Source organism: Topomyia yanbarensis, chromosome 3 (genome assembly GCF_030247195.1).
Source record: "Topomyia yanbarensis strain Yona2022 chromosome 3, ASM3024719v1, whole genome shotgun sequence".
Taxonomy (NCBI): domain Eukaryota; kingdom Metazoa; phylum Arthropoda; class Insecta; order Diptera; family Culicidae; genus Topomyia; species Topomyia yanbarensis.
Genome location: NC_080672.1, coordinates 132,334,384 through 132,355,922, shown reverse-complemented (window position 1 = coordinate 132,355,922; position 21,539 = coordinate 132,334,384).

Here is a 21,539-nt window from a genome sequence, read left to right as displayed (position 1 = left end):
CGGCCGAAAATATCACTGCTCCCATACCTTGATTCACCGTACCCTCAAGATGGAGGACATCATCTGTCGGACTCAGTCCCCCGAGTACACGGGACGAGCAGATAGCGATCGTGAAATCGCAGTGCCGGTGGATGATGAAGAACTATCGCTGGACGACGAAAGTTACTATCCGCTCTCGAAGATCCACCTTCCAGGAAATGACAGCTACTTTTCCAGCGATAAGTCGGCCACACCCCCGAAGTAAAATATAAGTTTAAACACGATTTAAAAAAAGTTATTCTGTACTTCGCCATATCGGACAGAGGGATTACAAAGCCGTAGTTCAGGCTGAGCGGTCTGGCCATGAATCAACAAGTGTACCAGTAGGAGTGTTTCGAGAAAATGCTTCTGTCGTTCTTAAAGGAGCATCATGCGAATGGGAAGTACGTCTTCTGACCGGACAAGGTGTCTTCCCATTACACCAAGAAAACGCTGGAGTATCTTGAGCAGAAAAAGATACTGTACGCGCCGAAAGAATGGAACCCGAAAACTTGCCCCAGTGTCGTCCCATTGAGGTTTTTTTCGGCTCCCTTAGTACCCTAGTTTACAAAAATAATTGGGGGGGGCAAGGATACGAAGCGGTTGACCACCAGGATCCCGAATTGTATCCGGAATATGGACGTCAGTGCCGTCCAGCGCTCTTGTGAGAGCATCGCGACTAAGTTGCGTCGTACAGCTGACCAGGGCCCCTTCCTTAATATTCATTGAAGTTTTTTGAAGTATAAAAATTATCATACTATGTTGCGTTTCGGCTTCGCCTCATCAGAAACCGACACTAACACATTGTCGGAATAGATTAGCGCCGGCTTGACGCAAATCCCTTAAAACTAAAACACACTATGTGTTTCAATCAAACGACTGATCAAACGTGATGTCCCGTTCGAGCAGAAGTTCTGTTTATGCCGATGAGACACAAGTTTTATTATTTAGCATAATAAAAATTATGTTTTTTTATAAAAATACTGAACTCGTTGAAATTTTTGATTTTTTGTTTTTTATCTATATGACATATTCTCATTTTTTACTGACCAACCGTTCGAGCTTGGGAAGTGTGTGTCAAAAAGACAATTGAATACATTGTCTCCGTCAGACGACCATCCTCATAACTTTTAAGTCGCGCAATTTCGGCATTCTACGAAGGCACGACGCGTTTCACCTGGATTTGTCGTGCCATTTTTGTTGTAAGCTACGAAGACAGGGCGAGGTAGCTTTCCAACATAGAAATTACCTTTAGGAAGCATGGTTCTTGAGCCAAAGCTGTGGAAGCTTTTCCTTCTCGCACCAAGCGCTATATATTCATAGTTACTACCGTGTGTCACAAATTTAGATCAAAGTTTTTAGTTATTAGTTCAATGGTACATGATGTAGAAAATATTAAAGAAAATTCAAAAATATAGTTTGATTGAGAAGGTAAAACAATTTTTTCCGCGCTTCGAGTTGTTGTAGACTTTTTTAATAAATGTTTTTAGAAATACTCTTATTGAATCTAATAACAAACTTATCTGAAAATTTTCTTTTCGCGATTTTTTTTAATAATCCAAATTACATCAAAGCATTATGTAACTTCAACCCTTGCTCGACAACCGACAAGCTGACTTACGGCGTAAACACATCCGGGCGCCACCGAGCGGAGGCGCGCAATTTCATGTGACAACCAGTCTCGCCAGGTCGACTAATTGATTCTTGTTGCCGCGTGGCCTCGTTGATCAAACTTCATAATTTAATAGCTTGGCTTGAAAGATCCCCTTCCCCCTCAGTTAGTAGCTAGGTTACCGCCCCATTCAAAGACATCACCTGGCGGGAATGCATAAATTAATATTCGTTATAAAATATTGACACATAAAAATTGCTCACATCTCCGTACTAGAGAAAGCCGGGATGTTGGTATGGCAAAACGACAAAAAATAATTTAAGATAATCTCGGGTGCTTGCGTTTCTCGCCCGGCTAAACTCGGTTTAGTCGTGTTGTGCTTCCAAGATGCTAGAGATAATTTTTCAGAATCCAACCGAGGCAGATTTATTAAATTAATTTTATTCGACAAACAAGACAACGGGACAGCTTCCAGAAACAAACTGGAAGGCTGCCGTGTGCGTCGTTTGGTCTACCTGCTGCGCGCTTGCCTCGTCGCCGGACCGGCCACGGTTGAGACGAGACAAAATGGAACAAGTCTTCCAAGAACACAAATCTCCAGTCAGATCGAAAGCGTCGAGTCATCAATAATCAGTATTATTAAAATGCGAGATGTCTTTTGACCAAATCGGTTCGAGTGTTTCGTCGACCACGGTGTTGGAAATTTTCCCCTTTTTCCATGGTACCTCAAGCCGCTACTCTCTTTCTCTCTTGATGAGGACAGTCTGCTGATGGTCATCGCGATCCGATGCGCTGAAGAGCTGTTGCGCAGTCGCAAGTGCCGACCACACACGGGGCGCAGTGTTAAATTTCATGTTTGCCTGAAAATGTAAAACTACGCAGGGGTTAGGCCAGATCTTGCCTGTGCATGAGATGCGGTTAGGTAACGATCTATCGCGTGGACCTGTACCTAGACATAAATTAGCTTCATTGATAGCGGATGCCGATTACTGCTGGTTCATATTTCACTCCGCAGCAACGTTTAGATTTTTATGAGGCATATCATAGATAGTTGAGGTAGTTGGAGTGAGTCCGGAGCTAATTTTAGTGAGCATAATATCATAGCATCCATTTTCTTTGACATCGATTGTGCAATTACAATCCTAGCTCGATGCCTTTTCGTTTTTGTCGATGAACTGCACCGGTGTAGTTGAATTCTTTATTTAATATGTATTTAAAGAAAATTTGGATTGCTTTTTGCCTTTCTCATATAGAAAGGTTATGCAATCACTCTGAAAAACGCCAACCTAGTCCCGGCCCGGAGGGCCGAGTGTCATATCCCATTCGACTCAGTTCGTCGAGATCGCAAAAAGTCTGTATGTGTGTGTATGTATGTGCGTATATGCCCCTCATTTTTCTCAGAGATGGCTGGACCGATTTGCCCAAACTTAGTCTCAAATGAAAGGTGCAACCTTCCCATCGGCTGCTATTGAATTTTTTATCGATCGGAATTCTGATTCCGGAATTACGGGTTTAAGAGTGCGGCCACACAGAAATTTCCCATATAAACTACAGGAAAAATAAAAAATAGAATTTTTATATTTGGTGCTAAATGTTTTTGAGGTACATAAAACGTCGAGATTTGATGCAAACTCGAAAAAAAAATTTGACGAAAATTCACTTTTTTGGATTTTGGCGCATTTTCGCCTTTCTCATATAGAAAGGTTATGCAATCACTCTGAAAAACGTCAACCTAATGACGGCCAACTTTTTTTGACTGGCATAAAGTTTCTGGATTTCAACAGGGGCGTAGTTGATGGTATACGGAGAGGGGTTACCCCCCTCCTCTACTGTTCCCTCCCATCCCTTTAAAATCCCCTTAAATCGCCCATCAGACCACCGCCCCATCCAGCCCTCATACCCCCTCTCTACCCCAACCTCTTTAAACCACCACTATATCACAAAGCATACCAAATTAAGCTGGGAGTCGTTCGTTCATGGGACTTTCGCCCTCCTCACACGCCTACCCCCGCATGACAAAATGAGTTAGCAAGCAGATAACATTGAACTAATGCTGATTAGGCTAATTAAGTATGAATTTTTTGACGTAGGACTACGTCTTTGTTTTCGATATGGGGATGCACTCTGCAAATTCCACAAAAAATGGTATGTAACGAAAAGTGGTTCAATTTTAAACGCATATAATTCAGCCATCTCACGATAAATTTTCAATTTTTTTGCACAAATCGCCCCGAAATACTTCAAAGAATAGATTCCAATAGATAAACCCAAAGATTTTTGATATCATAGCATTAAAAAATTAAATAATATACAACCTTGTCAAAATATCGCGCATTAACAGACAGAAGATAGCGCTTCCCAAGCCCTGTACGACGAATTGGTGTACCTAGCGCGCAACGCTTCTGTGAATGACGTCATCATCGACTATTTAAAGAACGGACTTGGCCAGACACGCTCAGTTCCCTGTTGAACGGCTGGCGAAGCAGATCGCCGCGCTGTGTTTTTTACAGCCAGTGTAGCTGAGCTAGAAGTCCGTTACACTGGCTGTGGAGGGACGCTACCCTGTGTCGTCCAACAGGCGATCGCTCCAACTGCTTCCTAAATGCCGCTGTAATGTTGCCAGTAAATGTTTGGTTTAACTAGCACATGTATTTGCTGTTTGCGCTTGAAATTAAGTAATGTAGTGGTAGTAATAAGCTTCCCATTTTGGTTTAAACGCAAGGACAGTTTTTAAAACAGGATTTGATTAATTAGTTTAGCTCATCTAAGCAATTTTATCAATTCTGTAATTTAAAAGAAATTTTACGGAACTTGGTGAATTTGGCCCCACTTGCAACTGGTATAATCAACCTGCACAAAGTGTTGCATAACGCAGGGCTGTTTTTTTTTTGGAATAAAATGTGTTATCATTCAGCCCTTCGCTATGCAAAATCACGATATTATGACAGATGGGCTAAGCGCGGCCGTTTCTTTCAATCGGGAATTTCGGGCCGCGTGGAATTTTGGTGAAATGCGCTAATAGTGTCGTGGTGGTACTAGTTGTCTCTTTCGCTCTAGCCATCATCATCAGCGTTGACTCATTTTGCATTGTAATTTTGAGTTCAATGATTGGGGCGAATGTGTTGGTAGGTAGGGGAACTGGCCGTAAAATGAACACGTTAAGCAAACTCATTATTTTCTAACTAATAAGTGAATGAGATATTACAATCACCTTATATGTTTCTTGTTAGACATGTTTTGTACATATCTGGTAAAAATACTTCGTCATGAACACATTTTTTTCAAACATGATTCTTGATTTTTAAACATGTCAAAAAATGAGACATGTTTATAGCAAGTGGGTAAAATGAACATGTGGCGGTGGTAAAATGAACAACTTCTGGTGACCTGCAAAATGTTCTGTATGTATGCAATGCGCAGTGTTGGAAAGCATTTTCCGATCAATGCTAATATCCCAACAAATCATGAGCTTTGCATACACACAGGGCATTTTGCAGGCAAAAAAATTGTCACGGAAGAATTGAATTTTCATGACGTAATATTAACCATTATACAATCCTGTGGCATCGAAATACATCTACAAACTTGGGGTTATCCATGTGTGTTTGAACTTTTAGGATCTGTTTGAGAGCAACTAGAAAGCTTGTTCTATACATGAGATGTGATTATATTGTCTAAAATTTGATTTTTCTTCACCGGTCCGGGTGTTTTTCCCACACACTAAGTACTAAGAAAATAAATATTTTACATTAAGTAGTATAGTCCTACATCTACAGTTCGTGCAACCCCATAGGGCTGCCCCTTGTAGTTTTTTATTTGAATCCGCGTTTCTTTATTTCATCTGGAGTGCTTGATACTTCCTACATCTTCTTTTAAATAAGCTTTATATGAAAATTATATTCTTTAGAATAGCTTGTTGATAACTTTGCGATTCCAAAACTTTTTGAATAAAGGCTTCAACATTGAAATCATAAGCCACATATTCGAAATTGCGTGTCAGACGAGTGTCTAAATACCTTATTTTCAAGTTTTCCGACCTCTTGCATCTAAAACTTATCTATTCTCAAAATCGTGGAACTTTGAATATCCATGTAGAAAACACAAATATAAGGAAATCAATAAAAACAATAAAAAGTTGAATAAATACGCTTAAAATGAGACTTCAGCGTATTAGCAAATAGATGGTCATTTATGTAATATAACAATCATTGACAGTTGATTGATTGATTTGTTTATTGGGGCTTTAACCAACTGGTCATTTGCCCGCTTTACAGTTTACAGTTAGCGTTCAAAGATAATTGTGAAAGAATATGCAATATATTATAACATCATCGTTATATGCGTACATTAAAAACATATTAGCTGTTCAATGATATCACCAGAAGATATAATCTTGATATAAGTTTGCTTGCCTTGCTGATTGGGATATCACAAAAATAACACAGTGAGTAATAAATATCAACATGAGATATAAATTTGATCGCTTTCTGTTATGTCGTTCTGATCGGGAAAGTACGATAAATCGGCGGCTAACACATGGGGAAACAATTAGAAAGCATTATGACAGATTCAAACAATTTTGCCCGTCGCATTTCTAATTTTTTTTTTATCGAAAACCATTCCTGCAAGATTAATTTTGTATAATTTATTACATGTATTAAACTAAGCTATGTCAATTGGCAATTCGTATTCGACAGTTTACACGACGTCACCCGCGTTACTGATTGGAACGGTCTAACTTGTGTTGAAGGGTGTCAATCAAGATTATCTGACGCGTTCTTGGTGTCACATCATGAACTAGTACGGTATGCGCGCCAGTAGAAATACTTCGATATCTACAATGGAGTTCTCGGAACGACTCCAAACTTCTACAAATCCGCTCAAGGCTTGAGAGGAACACACAAGATTGTTGCGATCAATTCCTTAAAATCGTGGAAATTCATGTATTTTCGTGAAGGAATCCTGATCATGTAATGGCCCAGTCCAAGGACTGATAGTGCTTGTTTCATATATGTACCACTGATGTGATAGTGGCGCTAGTATACCATTACCATATGAAATATGAATAGTTTCGTTGATAGATTGATAGATTTCTACTCGCTTGAACTAATATTTTCCGACAAATTTACATTGACTTGGTTTATTGATGATTATCATTAAAAATAAATCGCGTAAAGATTTTAGACGCGAAACACTTATTATTTTTTTATTCATTTCGTTTATTTGATAGGCACAAATGCGTTAGCTCAGCGGTGCCAAATTCTTTTGTTTTTACATTTTGGATATCTTAAAACTACGAGGTTACAATGCTGAAATATTTTTTTTACAAAAGAAGAAAAGTTTACAGCTATCTTAAGAATTGAAATAAGATTCTATATACAAGAGAGGGCCAAAAGATTTTTTTATGAAAAAATTTAAAACAAGGGATTACATGTTACAAGAGGGGGAGTAATAGTATTCTACGTAATATTTTACAGTTATCTTAAAACTAACAATATAGTTTAGTACACAAAAGGGGGTACAAATATTTTAAAGAAATTTCACAGACTAGGGATACAATTTACATATTTACAAGATAGAGGACAAGAGTTTCAATAAAGAGTAAAAATTACAGCTATCTTAAAACTAGGAATACAGAATACAAATTTGATTTTTTTAACGAAGACCAGTGGCGGATCCAGGGGGAGGGTCTTGGGGGTCCGGACGCCCCCCCCCCGAAAATTTTTAACATCTTGATAATTTTTAAAAAAGTTTCTTTTTTAAATTCATTCTAAGTTCAAAATCTTTGCAAACCAGATTCGATTACCAAAACTGATTTTAATTAAATGAGGGTATTACATATTACGGATTGTACAATGAACATTTTAAAGTCGAAATTTTGGACCCCCTCCGAAATTTTTTTCTGTATCCGCTCCTGACGAAGACTTATGCTTGGTCAAGATATTCATAGGGGGGCTTATTTCCACATCAGTGTAGCAGCAGTTGTATGAAAGACAGGGGAGAGAAGGCGTAGATGGTGACAGGGAAAGAAGAGCAAAACTTGCAACTTTCAGGCAAACGGGAGTTCAGCGAAACAAATTAGCGCCTCAGTCTAGTAAGTCGTCCAGTACCGGATTGGCGGATGGTATTCTTCGGACCCGCGGGGAATCCTCAAAAGTCATCGGACCTCGAGTCGCTCTCGCTTCAGTTTCCTTCTATGCATGCGTAGTGGTAAGGGCGACGGCGGTTACATAGTGGCACTCTGGAGCTGATCGGTTCCAGAAGGCAAGAGGAAATTTCTAAAAACAAGAAATAAAAGAGAGTCATACACACTAGACTTCTCCACATTTTGAAAAAGTTTTGAAATATACATGGGTCAGCTCAAATTTTTGTTCTAGGTGTGAATTTAAGAACTTTCGCCAAAAATGGCCTCATTTGGACATGATTTAGAGGTGTCTCCAATCAAAAATCGTGTTTTTGCTATGTTTCCATAGTAACATCACTTACACTCTGATTTAATAGGCCCTACATGCCCACATATCATCAAAGGTTGTTCCTTACACAAATCTTAACATGTTTTAACAGGTGAACGTAGCTCTAATCGCAATAGAAAATTTGTTAACTGGTTTTTTATATAGAGAAGAATACCAAAACCAAGAAAAAATACTACTAATTTACAAAAATACTACTAATTTACATATTTTGTTATACTGGAGATTCTCCAGTATAATAAAATATGTAAAAAAGCGGGGTTTAGGGAGAAAAAATGAATGCTGATATTATTGTGAACCGATTGCCAAAACCCAACCCATAGCGATCTTCTCATATTAAGATGGGATTCGAACTTGCGCCATTTGGATTGTAGAACAGGACTTACTACACAGAACTATTTCAATTATTATGAATGTGACAATATTTCGTAATCATATCTTATCTTCAACTAGAGAAATGCTATTTTGATAAACATTCGCTATATATGCAGCTATTTCATTTCAAAGATATGAGATAATTCGTAAGTAAATTCGCTAAACCTGTAGCAGACAAAGATTTAAGTCGCCAGTAAACTCTAATCTTGCTCATATGACCCTTTCCACGCTTTTCTAAAACTTTCTTACTTCAACGCCTTGCTCTCCCTTGAGTACTATGGCTCTTAATATTGAAAAATATACTTCATTTTCCAGTCCCTTGCTAATTGAATGTCGTTAAAAACATAAAAAACAAATCAATTTCTGCAGACTAAATTCGACTGTCGTAACGATGTTGACTCTCTGTAGACATCATTACGAGTCTTTTTCTACACTGTCATACGATTTGTGGTTTGCTGGGTCTCTCAAGAGTACTCGTTTAAAAAATAAAATGCGAAGTTTGCGAATCAAAAGAGAAAAAATACAATATTTTTGCATCAGAAAATATGGCGAATTCTAGCGATTCAAAGGTGGTAAAATTTAGTACGGTTTTATGTGTCATCCTTTCGTATTACGAAGTAAAGTTAAAACCAACAAAAAGAGACTGGGTGTTGTGTATAGGCGTAAACGGCGTCAAGAAATAGTTGGGTGATATGTTCAAAACCCGAACCCAACCCGAATCCGAAAATTCCTATTTCGAAAAACCCGAAGCCGCCCTGATCCGTAAGTTTAAAATTTCAAAAACCCGGGCCCGACCCGAACCCAAGAAGCTCGAATTTGAAAACCCGGAAACCGACCCGAACCCGACAAGTTTAAATTTACATAACCATAACCCCGATCATTTCTAGTGGTCGAGGTATACCTGTACCCAAATCGAGGTATACATGTACCCAAAATTCATTTATAATCTTTTCGGTTGGTTTATTTGAATGGTTCATTATTGTATTGAATAATAGGCGCTGATGGGTTATTCACAAACAATATTTTATAACTTTTAAAGAATTCAAAATAGATACTTGGTATCCTCAGCAAAGTTGTTCACATAAATAAGATCTACAAATTTGCTGAAGACATCATCTCACAATACTCATTTAGAAGAAAATTATTAAACATACCGTACTTAGGCGGATTAATTTGTGAAATTGCAATATCAATAGAAAGAGTACAATCAATTCATAAAACACTCATACGAAGATGCTATTGGGTCAAAATTGGCCATTTCGGCGTTAATAACTGATTGCTTGTTTTGCATTTCTTCTATAAAACGACTATACAATCATTCTAAAAATCGTTTTTTAACCTTGGCCATTCAAATGTTCGTCAAGTTCGGCCAATGTCTGTGCATGTATTAGGGTGGTAGCTATTTTTGCGGAATTGAAATTTTGTCCATCACCGGTCAAAAAATGAATCGAGATGTCAAAAAAAATTGTTCAAAATTCGACCATTTTAACACGTCAGAGAGTTAGGCCTTTCATTTGAAATTGGATTGAAAACTACAGTTATGAATTGCTGCACAAAATAACCCCAAACTCCGCAATTTTGTAAAGTTTATTAACGCAATTTTTCATCTAAGCTAGCCAATTTCTCAAAAAGCTAGGACTTGCTTTTTTCTTTTAAAAAAATAAGCTATAACCTGCTTCTTTTTTGCCTTTTAAAGCAGGCCGCCTCCTTTTTTTTCAATTTGTTTATTTGATAAGGCACGTATGCGTTAGCTTAAAGGTGCCATTTTTTCATTGTTTTACATTTTGAATTTCTTAAAACTAGGGGGTCACACATTTCAATATTATTTTGTTTTATATAATGAAACTAAAAAAAAAACTTTACAGCTAACTTATACATATAAAAGAGGGTATAATATAATATTCGTAAGATTTGGGAGACGGGTCATTTTGTGTGTTCTTTGTATAGTAATTCACTTTATGATTTTTAGAAGGGAGATTGTAGGAGAAATTAATTATTAACTAAGCGGAACATTTTACAAGCTTATTAACTAGAAATAACTAGAAAGAGTGGTTCAAGATTAAGGGGAATTAATTAGGGCTATTTTAAAGTAGTGGTACTGTTGGGCATTTCTTAACGAGATTAAATATTGATCAACTAAAACTAAGCACTTAAGTTTTGGGAATATATTCAAGGGGAGAAGGGGATGAAGTCATACATCTGTGTATCAGAGACATGGGAGGGAGAGCGGACAAGGCTGAAGGGGGGGGGGGGGGGGGTGAGATATAAACTTTCAGTTTCCGGCATCAGGAATTAACGGCCAGGATTACAGATTCGAACGGATTGATCAACTAACACTAGAAGATAGGGGGGCACATAAGTTTTGGGAAGATATTCAAGGGGAGAAGGGGTGAAGTCATGCATCTGTGTATCAGAGACATGGGAGAGAGGGTGGACAAGGCTGAACAGGGGGGGGGGATATAAACTTTCAGTTTCCGGCATCAGGAATCATCGACCAGGATTACAGATTCGAACGGATGTATCAAGTATTGGGACGCCGGGCGGTTTTCCTCGAGCCGGCAGGGGTTCCTCCAGACGATTTCGTAGTACGGCTCAGATACGGATCGGGAACACACCGCGCTGCGTGTGTGATGTTGTACTGTAGATCTCGTGTTGTTGGTTCATTCGACAGATCAAACCGTGGAGTCGTATCAAACCATCGTTGGGGTACGGTAGGCGGAAGAGGGCACTTCTGGGAATAATAAGAGAAAAGATAGGGGCATTTAAATTTGGATATTGATGGTTTTGAGGAACGTGTATATAAGGGACATGTAGAGAATATCGCGGCTTGCTAGTACATCTCGAACCGGGACATTGGGTGATCTTCCTCGGGCCCGAAGGGAATCGAATAGTTGAGATCTGGCAGAACAGTACTCGGCGCATGCCCAGACAACATGTTCGATTTCGTGATAACCGTTGCCACAAGCGCAGATACCGCTATCCACGAGCCCAATACGCCAGAGATGTGCGTCCAGCGTGTAGTGATTGGACATGAGCCGAGACATCACGCGAATGAAATCCCGACCCACATCCATCCCTCTGAACCAAGGTTTCGTCGATACCTTAGGGATTATCGAATGTAGCCACCTTCCCAGTTCACCATTGCTCCATGAAGTTTGCCAACTTTCGAGGGTTCTCTGATGAGTGATACTGAAAAATTCGCTGAAGCTAATTGGTCTTTCATATATGTCACCTTGTAAAGCGCCCGCCTTAGCTAAAGAGTCCGCTTCTTCATTACCTGGAATGGAGCAATGCGAGGGAACCCAAACTAAGGTAATCTTGTACGATCTTACAGACAAAGCACGCAGGCGCTCCCAGATTTTCCCCAGAAAATATGGAATGTGCTTTCTAGGTTTCATTGAACGGAGAGCCTCGATTGAGCTGAGGCTATCCGAGACAATAAAGTAATGATCGGTGGGCAAAGTATCAATGATCCCAAAGGTATACTGAATAGTAGCAAGTTCTGCGACGTAAACTGAAGCAGGATCATTGAGTTTGAATGAGGCGGTGAGGTTTTGATTGAATATACCGAAGCCAGTGGAGCCGTCGAGGCTTGACCCGTCGGTGTAAAACATCTTGTTGCAGTCGACTTCTCGAAATTTACTATGAAAGATGCTTGGGATCACTTGCGGGCGTATGTGATCCGGGATTCCACGAATCTCGTCTTTCATGGATGTGTCGAAGAATACAGTTGAATCAGAAGCATGAAAGAGATTGACACGGTTGGGATAGTATGAAGAAGGATTGATATTTTGTGCCATGTAATCGAAGTACATGGACATAAATCGGGTTTGAGAATTGAGCTCGACAAGCCTTTCGAAATTTGCAATTACTAACGGGTTCAAGATATCGCATCGGATGAGCAATCGATATGAGAGTTCCCAAAATCGATTTTTCAGCGGAAGAACGCCCGCCAGCACTTCGAGACTCATCGTATGGGTCGAGTGCATGCAACCCAAAGCAATACGCAAACAACAATATTGGATTCGCTCTAGTTTGATGAAATGTATGTTCGCAGTGGAGCGGAAACAGAAACTCCCGTACTCCATCACCGACAATATTGTTGTTTGGTACAGCCTGATCAGGTCTCCTGGGTGGGCACCCCACCATGTTCCGGTTATTGTACGGAGAAAGTTGATCCTTTGCTGGCACTTCTGTGTCAGATACCTAATGTGACATCCCCAGGTTCCTTTAGAGTCGAACCAGACCCCGAGATATTTGAAAGTTGAAACCTGAGCAATAGTTTGACCCATTAATTGAAGTTGTAGTTGCGCTGGTTCACGCTTCCTTGAAAATACGACTAGCTCAGTTTTCTCCGTGGAGAACTCGATACCTAGCTGGAGGGCCCAAGCAGACAAATTGTCCAAGGTATCTTGCAATGGTCCTTGCAGATCGACGGCTTTGGGACCTGTAATAGAGACCACACCGTCATCTGCAAGCTGCCTTAGCGTGCAGGAATTGACAAGACATTCGTCAATGTCATTCACGTAAAAGTTATAGAGAAGGGGGCTTAGACATGAGCCCTGGGGAAGACCCATGTAGCTAATTCGTGATGTCGATAAATCACCATGCGAAAAATGCATATGTTTTTCAGACAGCAAGTTTAGCAAAAAGTTGTTTAGAGTCGGTGAAAGACCATGCTGGTGCAGCTTCTCAGAAAGAATTTTGATAGAAACTGAATCAAAAGCCCCCTTTATATCTAGGAAAACTGATGCCATCTGCTCTTTGCTAGCATAAGCCATTTGAATTTCTGTTGAGAGCAACGCAAGACAATCGTTCGTCCCTTTGCCTTTGCGGAAACCAAATTGTGTATCTGACAGTAAGCCATTTGCTTCAACCCAATTATCGAGGCGAAACAAGATCATTTTCTCGAACAACTTTCGGATACAGGACAGCATCGCAATCGGTCGATACGAGTTGTGGTCGGAGGCTGGTTTTCCTGGTTTTTGAATGGCGATGACCTTCACTTGCCTCCAGTCATGAGGGACAATATTACCCTCAAGAAACTTATTAAATAAATTCAACAAGCGTCTCTTGGCAGAGTCTGGCAGATTCTTTAACAAGTTAAATTTGATTCTGTCTGGCCCTGGGGCTTTATTGTTACATGATAAGAGAGCAAGTGAGAACTCCACCATCGAAAACGGTGTTTCGTTCGCGTTATTGTGAGGGGACGCGGCGCGGTAGATCTTCTGTGCCGGGGCGGAATCCGGACAAACCTTCTTGGCAAAATCGAATATCCAACGGTTTGAATATTCCACGCTCTCATTAGTACTGTTTCGGTTTCGTAAGCGTCGGGCCGTACTCCAAAGAGTGCTCATCGATGTTTCTCTCGTTAGTCCGTCGACGAACCGGCGCCAGTAGCTACGTTTTTTGGCTTTTATCAAACTCTTCATGCGCGTTTCCGCCATCGCGTACTGTCGGTAGCTAGCTGGCAGCCCGTCGTCCCGGAAGGTCTTATACGCAGCGGCCTTCTCCGCGTACACGTCTGAGCACTCTTTGTCCCACCATGGATTGGGAGGACGCCCGCGTGAATTCGCGTCTGGTACGCGTTTAGTCTGAGCTTGAATCGCGGTATCGAGAATCAAGCCAGCCAGGAACCCGTACTCTTCCTCCGGAGGAAGCTCTTGTGTCGATTCTACTTTTTCGGATATCGCGGACGCGTAGCTCTTCCAATCAATATTTCGTGTGAGGTCATACGAAACATTGATTGTATTCGGTGGCCCTGAACCGTTAGCAATATTAATTACGATTGGCAGATGGTCGCTGCCGTGGGGATCAGAGACTACCTTCCACATGCAATCTAACCGCAGCGATGTCGAGCAGAGGGACACGTCTAAGGCGCTCGGACGCGCTGGAGGGGCAGGAATCCGTGTCATTTCACCCGTATTCAAAATAGTCATATTGAAGTTGTCGCAAAGCTCATGGAGTAGGGTAGATCGATTATCGTCATGAAGGCAACCCCATGCCGTGCCGTGGGAGTTGAAGTCACCTAAAACTAGCCTCGGTGCGGGGAGGAGTTCCGCAATATCGCAAAGCCGTCGGTGGCTAACTGAGGCTCTAGGGGGGATGTAGGTGGAAGCAATGCAAAGGTCTTTGCCTTTAATTCTGGTTTGGCAAGCGACAACTTCAATGCCTGGTGTCGAGGGGAGGTCGATCCGATTGAAAGAATAGTACTTTTTGATCCCCAAAAGTACTCCTCCGTAAGAGTCTTCTCGATCCAAGCGAATAATATTAAAATCGTGGAAGTGTAGGGTTATTTCTGAAGTGAGCCATGTCTCGCATAGGGCAAATGCATCGCATTTCAAATTATTTAGTAAGATTTTAAACGAATCGATTTTCGGGATAATGCTTCTGCAATTCCACTGTAGAACAGTGATTAAATCCTTGACCTCGTTCGATGAATTAGCCATCGAAGGATACAATCGCTGAAAGAAGGGGCCATTTCGCAGTGAACTGCATCAAAAATGTTTTTACTGCGGGGAGAAAGCTTATCAAGATACTTTTAAGGGGGTCAGAAATGTTTAACGCTGTAAGAATACGGTCCACAATGTCAGAGAAATTTATTAAGCCAGCACTGTTTTCTTTCTCTGGCTGAGATATGGGAACACTTGGGGTTTTTGATGTTCCTGGAAGTGCTGGGAACTCCTTTTCTGAGCTCAGGTTACTGAGACCGAGAGCGACTTGCTTCGGTTTTGCACCAGTACTTCCTTGAGTAGTTATTTTAGGGGGACCATGAAGAGACACCTTCTGGCCTTTACGACGAAGCTTGGAAGAAGAAATGTTCTTCCTTTTTCTACTACTTCTAGGCACAGCAGAAGATGTTCCCTCCTGGGGTTCATCACAGTCGCCTTCGTCAGTAGACAAGTTGGTAAAGATGTTCGTAGAGACAGGTGGCGTAGCTATCTTAAGCATTTCTGCAAAAGATCGCTTAGAGCGTCCCTGAAGGGAACGCTTAAGATTTTCCTCGCGCTGCTTGTACGCGGGACATGAAGGGAGATCATGTGGGTTTCCCCCACAGTAGAGACACTTTTCGACATCTCTACCACAGGAATCATCCGCATGATTCCCACCGCATTTCCCACAGCGGGCTTTATTGCTACAATGGGAGGCTGTGTGTCCCAATTGTTTGCAATTAGTACAGTTCATGACCCGCGGCACAAAGAGGCGAACAGGTAGACGAACCTTGTCAAAGAGGAGATAATTGGGCAGGGCAGAGCCGGCGAAGGTCACCCGATAAGAGTCTGAGTTGACGTATATTTTCTTGCCGTCAGCTGCGACTGATGCTGAATGCAAACGTTTGCATTCCAGTATCTTCACTGGCTTAAGCATGGGGTCTTTGAAACAGCCAGTCCCATATTTTAGCAGGTCCTCGCAATTCAGACTCGAATCGGAAACGACCCCACTGACTTCAACCCTGCTAGCTGGAATATAAACCCGGTACTCCTTCGTAAAGGGCTCGTAGCCAGCAATATCGTTTGCCTGAGTAGAACTGTTAACCACCACCCGAAGCTTATCAGGGCGAATTTTCGATATTTCTGTCACGGCCGAATACCGATCTGTCAGAACTCGAGAAATTTGCAACAGATTCAAACACTTTTTTTCTTTGGTCCGGAAGAAGATCACAAATGGCCCGGTGGCCGAGCTCGGATATACCTTGAGCCGGGGAGCCGATTTTATTTCGACGTCCATCTCACCTTGAGATGAACCGCCGTCAGGGGAAGTCATTTTTGCACGGGCCTATTGCCCAGTGCACGTTATTAAGACAACCAAGAAGGGGAAACGAAAACTAATACTTAGCTTGTGTATGTAACGGTATCCAGACGGCCTACTAAAAGAACACTGCTTCACTTCACTGACCGGCTAACGGTACTCAGAAACAGAAACAGAAAAGAAGGGAAAAATAATGAAACCTCAACTAGGCGTAGAGTGTGCCAATAACCTTGAACGCGGATTAACACTATTTGTCGCTATAGAGTGTACGGACCGATGACAAAAGACTTCTATCTCGACTGAGTGCTCGATAACGAATGAGGCCGCCTCCTTGTTGACACAACCCCTTACCCAAATAAATTTATTAGAGTGAAATGTCTTTTTCTCAAATCATAAAAAACTAACACACGTTATTTGCAATCATGCCAATAAAATGGTTGAAAACCCCAAATGATCTGCAGACGAACTGAGGGAAAGATATAATCCCACGTATGATGTGAAATTTGATACAATCATATTTTATGCACGAAAGTATATTATATTCGCCATTTCGGTGTATGTTAGTTTACGCTATGTGATGTCACTAGCAGCGGTGGCGTGCATCAATCATTTGTATTTTAGCAAAGAAAACAAAATGTACGATCATATTTCTTCGTTGAACACTCGGGGTATTTTACACCTGTTCGGTGATTTCGGAAAGCTTAATATTTAAATTTATATGTCTATATAGTCGACAACATACTTAAATGAGGTGTTGAGTGATTTTGCACAATTTCGTAAATAATCTGTTTTTCTTTAGGGTGCGGTTTGTATAAATTTTGCATCCATCAACTCGTTTGCCACACATAAAATGACCTTTCAAATTATTTGACCTCTTTCAATCCATCTTATGCATGAAACCGGCTGAACATCAAACGGTAAATAAAACTCTGAAACGCACGCCGCGACTGCAACGCATGCAGTTGCATTATTCCATTTTCCCTCCGACTATTCAATCCTTTTGCTGCACGAGGTTAAAATAGTTCTTCCCTAGTTCCGCCCAAACCACCCGTGGACGACCGGGGCTACAGTAGCAAAGCATAGATTTCCATGAATAGCAGATCACAGGGAAAAGCCATCATCCTTTCTCAGTTCTATACATACCCGGCAGCAATGGAAGGTAGCAGCGGCGCCAGTGAATAAAAGAATTTGAAGCACATTCATGGAATACATTTTCCGCCGAGTTGCATTCAATCAAGCTCCAGTTTATAACCTTTCTGGGGGCTAGGACTTCTCTTTTGGGACCCATTGCTCTCACGTTTGCGGATGTCTGGCGGGTTGAGTATTGCTCTCCCGTTCATAGCTTCCGATTCATGATAAAAAAAATCACCACAGTATTTGAAATTCATCTTCTTATTTGCATTGCCTTTTCCGCGCTGATCAGGGTTTTTTCTTCGTGAACAACCTGCGGTGAGAAGTGGATAGATTACTATTACCCAAATCCGGTGGAAACCGCTGTGGAGGAGGAATTTTCGAAAGGTATTACCATACTTACGGCAAAGACTTCGATTATGAACTCCATACAGTTATCTCCGAACCATTGTTTGTTGTGATATAGAGCTTGTTAACATGCTTTATTATTTCTGTGAATAAATTAAACCGATTACATTGGAACCGTAAACATGAATGCATAAGCCTTCGAGAAATAAGCTGTCTATCTACAGTCAGAATAGGATAAGCTAAGATCTACAAGAAAGAAATTAAAAACTTATTTGTTGCTCCCGCACACCCTCGATGGAGGCAGAATTGTTATATGTAGGCAGCCAACACTTCGTTTCATTAATATTCATGATATAATTTGACGTTACATGACAATAGAGAAAGACGTCAGCGATTGCCAGTGGGGAAACCGGTAAGAAGATCAGTCGTATAAGCATATGCGGACTTGTGGCATGTTCCGTCCGAATCCGGTCAGCACAAGTGCAGGAGGCGCGTAGCTTAGAAGACGTCAACATTGTTTGTTGATCGGCGCTTGAATAGTAATAATGTTAATCTTTTAAGGCAACGATGGTCTCCCAACTGCTCCTCAGACGGTGATGGAATGGAATTATGGCATGTGGAACTCCAGGGGGACAAGAAGATTTTGTTATACACTGTCATGTATGCGGAGGAGGACATATGGTTGGATGGTTTTAGATGTTTATAGATTCAGATAGTCATAGAAACTAGATGTTTGTTTGTTCTGCTTACATGTATTGTATATGAATTCAATTATTAGCATCCGGAATCGTGAATTTTGAGTGAGTAGGTGGATGCTAGTTAAATCGTTGAACCGATTGGCCATTCCCATAAGGCAAACGAAGATCTTGACAAGTTGTTTGGCTTGATTGCCACGACATGTAATAAATAAAATTTCCATAAATCTCTTCACGGTTCGATATAAACTATCATAGCTCTCCAGCTACAAATGTTTTGCCGACAATCGGAGATTATGAAAATGGCCTTGAAAGGGAAAATGTTCATTCTTTGACACTCACCACAACAACTTTATAAGTCTAAAAGTTGTTTTCAATTATAAACTGCATGTGCGGAAAATTCCTCCTACTCATTCATAATTAAGGTCCTCACATTATTAACATTATTGTTTTTGGTGACTTGTGAGCCCCTTCCCCTTCTTCCTCGGAGTATTCAATCACAATATTCTGAAAAAATGTCCCTTGGAAAGCAAATAATTTTTCAAATACTTCCAGTTCCGCTAGAATTAAAAAACTCATTTTATAATGTTTTGTTTAATTGCGTAGTATAAGGGAACATGGGGAGACTTGACCAGGTTTTCAGCTAAAATTGCAAAATCTCTAAAAAAAGGCTTCAATCCCTCAAAAGTCATTGAGATATAATATGCAAAGTTATTGTGCGTCTTCATGATTTTTTGCAGAATTTTTAATTTAATTTTTGAAAAGTTACAAAAGCTTTTCTGTGGTCATTTTTTTTGGTCAAGTTTCCCCACTACGAGGAGACTTGACCAAGAGAATTTTGAAAAATCATAACAAAAAATAATGACATGACAACGTACTGTAATTATTTTTTTTTCCATATTGTCGAGATACTTAGATAACAGTAAAAAATATACAACGCTTTTATGTTTGATAAATTTTGATATTTTTAATGCATTGCTTTTTAAGGTTTAACTGTACTGCTTGCATGGCATGTTCATACGTCACGAAATCAGTCCTACTATTGCTAACTTTGTTTACTAATACTAAAATATATAGACTTATGTTTAGGCGGGATTTTTATGGCGTGATTAACATTAACAGTAGATACCAAAGCATAATAAATATCAGGAATTTTGTACCTTTCTTCAGCTAATTGTCACTTGGTCAAGTCTCCCCAACATTAGTTATTACGTTCAATGTCATGAAAATTATAGTAATAACTATTTCAATATTCCAAGTTGTGTAGAATCATTTCACTGCTTCACAAGGATTAAGATGATATATTAGTACATCCATTTGGAGATAAATTACACTCTTTTAACTCTCTGCGGACAAAACAAGTTTGTATGATATCTGGCGGGTTGAAGTGTCTCAACCAAGAATTGATCCATAGGATCCATGCTCCTACATCGCAGAAAGCGACAAAAATAGAAAGTAGAACCACACGAATACATTTCATGAATGTATCATATGGTTCATGTTCATGTGTTTCATGTTCATGATTTCAAGATCTTTGTCACGATTTTAAATATTTTTTGTCACGAGTTGTGTGATTTGTGTTCATGATTTCAGGATCTTAGTCACGATTTTCATAATTTCTGTTCATGTTATCATATTTTATTTTAGATTTAGAGTTTACTTTCAAAGAGTAATGTAACTAATGTTCATGATATCAGCAGTTTATCCTGGTATTCATAAATTCTCTTCGCCTTATCGTGATCTATCATTTTTTGGTTACTAACGGTTGTTTACTCGGAATAACGTGACAATATGAACTGGATCATTAAAATAAGACTCATTCGCGATATCTGGTTCTGTAAACTATATCACGCACACTATTTAGGGTTCTTAGTGCAGTTTTCGTTTTCTGTCAGGACATCACAATGAACCTTACCAAGTATATAACGAGGTTCGAGGGCCTAATAAGGGACCGTTCATAAACCACGTAGACCGAAATTTGAGAATTTTTAACCCCCCCTCCCCCCTAGTAGACCTTAGTAGACTTTTACCAACCCCCCCCCCCCCCCACGTCAAAAGTCTACGTAGACTTTTAATTTTTTTTATTCGAAGGAAATGTGAATTTAGCAAGAAGCACATTATAATGTTCAATTGAAAATTAGCGATTTAGATTTTTATCAAGCTTTTTGAATATTAAAGAAAGGTTTTTCACATTGTTTTTTTGTCTATGATTGATCAAATCATTTAATACCGATTCCAGGTGCTTTCCAACATTTGTGTAGCGGAATACTTTTTTTCAAGGTTAGTCACTCAAATATATGTAAAAAGATATATTGCTATAACTAGCTTAAATTTTGGCCGAAGTGCGACCTACACCAACAATGCAGAACTGCTAAACACTTTTTGAGCCTTACTGGTGCATTCAAAATTGTTAAATTATAAGAAACAATTACAAATTAATGCTGCCAATGTGTACTATCATCTAGACTAAAATAATAAACCAAACATGCACACAAATTTCACTTTTCGTGAGCAAATTTCAATATTTCCAAGATAATAAGATAATCTAAATTGTCTTATTTGATCAAGGGAACGAAGCTATTGAAATCTTCCCAAAAATATTTATATTTCTTATGTTATTAATAGCCGTATCACCTTAGAGTATTATCGCAAAGTATCAAAGTTTAACTCCGAATATTTTCGAAGATAAATATAGTAGAGACGGTTTGCACGAAGTTGCATAGGGTCAAGACGTAAAATTTAACGGGTGTTTAAAGATTTTGAAATCAGTGTAAATGATTGCAAGAGAAACTGATTAACTCGAGTAAGCATTTTGTTGTAGAAGTTTAACTACACTACTGCTTTAACCACCGAAATCAATAAATAAAAAATAAAAAAATTAATCTACTTATTGTTAAAAATCGGGTGTTTTGTGGTTACAATGCTTAACTTTGACCATTTTTTAACTTTTTATGGTTCATGCATTTAACCCTCCGGAAGTCGCGCTTATGGCCCACTGAACGAGCAGCTGCTGGTGTCCTAAGACGATTTCGCTAGATTTTCAGAGCAGCGTGCACTCAGTGCACTAGCGCGACTGCCGGAAGGTTAATGGTTCATGCATGTCTGCTAACTAGGGGTGTCTCAGATGATTTCACAGTCAAA